We start from the raw sequence: 4,583 nt of genomic DNA, 5'->3' as shown, positions 1-4,583 counted from the left end.
CTTTCACGGCGAGAAGGCGTCGACGGAACCAGCCTGGGCAACAGAACCGCCAGCACAGAACGCAGCTCCTTTTTTCGGCAAGCACGCGCACAACACGAACGGGCAGATGCATGCGCGCACGCTCTGCAGGGTGATTCAAGATGATGAATACCACTGTGATCACCAGAAGAAGAAGAACTTTATTGATAAGGGTTTGGGGTAAGGGGTCATGAGCTCGATGGGTGGGGCCCGAAGTTCAGTTTTATGCTGCCTTAACGTAGCTTCACTTAATGTCCTCAAGCCATGTAACACATTCGTCCGTGTTCAAAGCGGGCACTTATCATGATTTAAGTAATACCTCAACCCACATGAAGCATAACTGGCAATTAAAAAAAGTTGCGGGTTATTTGTACGTTTTCGTAATCTGGATTACACCGAGTGTACCCATTTCGCGTATAAGCCGCATAAAAAGGTTCGTGCTTTGCTAAAAAAATCAGCGCACCACCTGCTTTTAGAGCTGTCTAAGCGATGTGCAATGCAGTTTCATTGTAGGTTGCAGCCTTCCCTAGAACGATGTTTTCGGGCGGCATCGGCATGGAGTCTTCCATCTTCATTGATGTATCAATGACCTGACACGCCTGATAGCCGGTCCGGTGGGGGAAAAGCCCGCTTTATTGAACGTCAGCCGGTTATATGCACCGAATGCGTGCGTATCAGGTACATCTGTAAACAGTTCATGCACATATCTTGCGCCACGTGTACGATACATCTTTCTTCCTTCAGAACACAAAAAAAAACAGATCAAGAAAACATCGCCCCGCCTCCGCAAGGTTAGTACATTGTTAGTGAAGTGTTAGTACACATGCTAGTGGCATGCACCAAAAAGCACGCTTCTGGAACTTGTTCAAAGTTTCTGTCGTATCTTAAACGATTTGGTGGTCTACGTTGCCTCTGGGATCTTCGGACTGGTGAGGCGTTCGTCACCGTTGCCCCAGTTGATAGCAACTGTTCTTGTGCTGATGCACCTCCACTGCTGTCGAGTGGCTCGACCTCATTGTCGTCCTCACTGTCATCTGAAAAATCACGCACAAAGTGTTCTCTGGTTCGCAACAAATCTCTCCTGTTACGTCGTAGGATCCTCCCCTCTTCTGTGACCACATTGTAAGATATAGGTTGTGGGCAGTGCTCCACCACCCTCGCTTTTGTGTCCCACGATTGCTTCTTTAGACGCACCACATCTCTGCGCTTCAGAGCTGGCAGGGGACGCCTCTGGCTGTCTGTCTGACGATGCTTGACGATGCGGAGACATGGATCACCTCCGAAGTCCGGTATGCTTGTTCTCAGTTTCCTGCCCTGGAGAAGCTCCGCCGGTGCCGCCCTGCCTTCCAGGGGTGCTGTCCTGTAAGCAAGCAAACCGAGCCAAAAGTCGTGTTTTGCTTCATCAGTTTTCTTTAAAATCAGTTTCACTACTTGTACCCCTTTTTCTGCTAGACCGTTCGATTGCGGGTAGCCAGGGCTAGAAGTGACATGCGAAAAATCATACTTTCGCGCGAACGCGGCAAAATACTTGCTCGAAAACGGTGGCCCATTGTCGGAACACACTTCCATTGGTATACCATATCTGGAAAAAATGGCACTTGTCGTTTGGATAACCGTGACAGCCGATGCATCTTTGAGCATTTCTACTTCGGGAAAGTTCGAAAATGCATCGTAGACGCATAGGTACGTTTTGCCGCCGTAGTGGAAAAGGTCTATACCTACTCGGTACCATGCTTGCTCAGGTATCGGCCGCATCTGCAATGGTTCAAGGGGCTGGCTGTAGGCAAATTTCCTGCAAACTGCACACTTTTGTACAAAGTCTTCAATGTCTCGACTCATTCCCGGCCAGAAAACGCTTTCACGCGCCCTCGACTTGCACTTCGTGATGCCTAGATGCCCTCGGTGAATTTTTCCCAGTATTTGACACTTCATGCTAGCAGGAATCACAATCTTGCACCCTTTTAACAACACACCTTGCACGTGTGTGAGCTCTCCGTTAAACGCTTTTAGCTGGCCATCAATAGGTGTGTTTTTGCTCAGGCTTTCCAGAACTTTTGCCAGGTATTTGTCCTTACTTGTCTCATTGGCCAGTCGTTGTTGGGTCCTGTTGCTGATACGGGATGAAAGCACACTCACGGCGTGTACCTCCGCATCGTCGTCAGTGAAATCGTTGTTGCAGTTGACAGTCGCCCGGGACAGCATATCGGCCAACAGGAGGTGTTTCCCTGGAATAAACGTAATTTGCAAGTCGTATCGAAGCAGGCGCAAAAAAAAGCGTTGCAGCCTTGGTGGCATGTCTCCGATTGCTTTCTGAGAAATCGCTATCAGTGGGTGGTGGTCTGTTTCCACGATAATCTTACGACCGTATGTGAAATGGTTGAATCTTTCGCACCCATACACTATTGCCATGGCTTCTTTTTCGATTTGCGAATACCTTTGTTGAGATTCGGTGAGCGATTTAGACGCGTATGCCACAGGCTTCCACGTGTTATTTTCACACTGTAACAAGGCAGCACCTACTCCGTTTTGCGACGCATCACATGAAACTTTGGTTTCCTTTTTTGGATCGAAAAGTGATAGCAAGGGCTGGCGAGACATGCTATCACATAGCATCTGCCATTCTTTAGCGTGGTCTATAGTCCATTCAAAATGTGTGTCGTGCTTTAATAAGCTCCGCAGCATTATCGTTTTCTGAGCCAAGGACGGCAAGAACTTGCTGAAGTAGTTTGCGACACCCAGCATCCTTTGAACCGCATGCTTGTCCTTTGGTTCTGGCATTTGAGTCATGCACTTCACCTGATTAGGATTTGGTCTGATGCCCTCATGACTAATTACGTCACCTAGGAATTCTATTTCCTTGACACGCACTGCACACTTAGTCGCATTAAAAGTTAGTCCAGCTCGTTCTGCTGCTTGCAAGGCAGACTTGAGTCGTTGATCATGCTCCTTCATTGAAGAGCCCCAGATTATCACGTCGTCAACGTATGCCTTTACACCTGGCAGATTCTCAAACACTTCATTCAACGCTTTTTGGAAAACCTCTGGTGCTGAAGAAATGCCGAACGGTAACCTCAAGAAGCGGTATCGGCCAAAAGGCGTTGCAAACATGCAAATTTTTTGAAGTTTCTTCATCCAATGGTATCTGGTGGAAACCAGCGTTAGCATCGAGGCGAGTGAACACTTTTGCACCGGCTAGTTCCGCTTCTATATGCTCCCGCGTCGGCATTTGATAGTGCTCCCTTTTTATGCATTCGTTAATCTTTCTCGGATCCATGCACACTCGAAGCTTTCCATCTTTCTTACGTACTATCACGAGAGGACTCACCCAATCCGTAAGCTCTATCACCCTTGAAATGATGCCTCCTCGTTCCATACGTTCCAGTTCTTCACGCAGTGGTTCTCGCAAGGCTAGTGGAATCCGCCGTGCTGGTTGGACCACCGGAACTGCGTCGTCGCGGAGTACCATGTGGTAAGGGCGCTTGACGCATCCCGTGCCACTGAAAAGGTGCCAAAAATCCTCCCCTACGCCTTCCGCTGTGCTTTTTTCCACGCTGTGAACTGAGCGTGAAACCAGGTGAAGGTATTCACAAGCTTGCAGTCCCAAGATTGCTTGACCTTTGCGTACGACGAAAAATTGAAGGACTGCGGTGTGTCCGTTCAGTGTCACATCAGCTGTTATGCTGCCGCAGTGTTTGATTTCATTGCCACCGTACGAACGTAGAACTGAGCAGTTGGACTTTAACTGTGGTTTTGGCTGCATCTTGGTAACGAAACTCAAGGGAATGATGTTTGCTTGCGAGCCAGTATCGACTTTAAAACTCACTGATATGTGAGCATTCGCACGAACAAGCCAGTCGCGGCCGCTGACCTTGCTTCTCAAGGATACATTCAGCACATCAAAGCATTCGTCATCGCCAGTGAGCTCGTTGACTTGACTCGCTACTTTGCAACAAATTGCGAAATGGTTCTTCCGCTGGCAGTTGTAACAAGCACGCCCGAACGCAGGACACTTTCTTGGCGCGTGTGTTCGCGCGCATCTGGGACATAGGTAGTCTGGTGGCTTCCTGGCGTTGCTGTTTCCTTGACTCGCTTCTTGGTGCTGCCTTCCTGGCGCGGGGAAGTTCCGAATTGGATCCACTTGATGGTCCCGTAGCCATGTTTCTTGCTGCGCTGCTGTTGCTTCGGCTGCCTTACAAGTCTGTTCCGCTTTCTGTAGCGTGAGATTTGTGCTCCTCAGCAGCTTCTCTCGTAGTTTCTCGTTTTGTATTCCAAAAACAATCTGATCGCGGATCATGGAGTCACGCAGGTCTTCAAAGTTACACAGACGAGCTTGTGTCTTCAAGTCTCGCACGAAGTGCTCAAGAGGTTCGCCTGGCTCTTGCATTCGTTTCCTGAACAAGTAGCGTTCATATGTTTCATTGCTCTGGCTCTCACAATACTCGTCAAACTTTTTGACTACCGTAGCGTAATCGGTGTTGCTTTCGCCTTCCGAAAAAACGAAGGTATTGAATACCTCTATGGCTTCTTCGCCTGCAGTTGTAAGCAGCAACGCAGTCTTCGTCTGT

This window comes from Rhipicephalus sanguineus, chromosome 10 (genome assembly GCF_013339695.2).
Source record: "Rhipicephalus sanguineus isolate Rsan-2018 chromosome 10, BIME_Rsan_1.4, whole genome shotgun sequence".
In the NCBI taxonomy this organism is placed as follows: domain Eukaryota; kingdom Metazoa; phylum Arthropoda; class Arachnida; order Ixodida; family Ixodidae; genus Rhipicephalus; species Rhipicephalus sanguineus.
Note: the sequence above shows the minus strand (reverse complement) of the source record.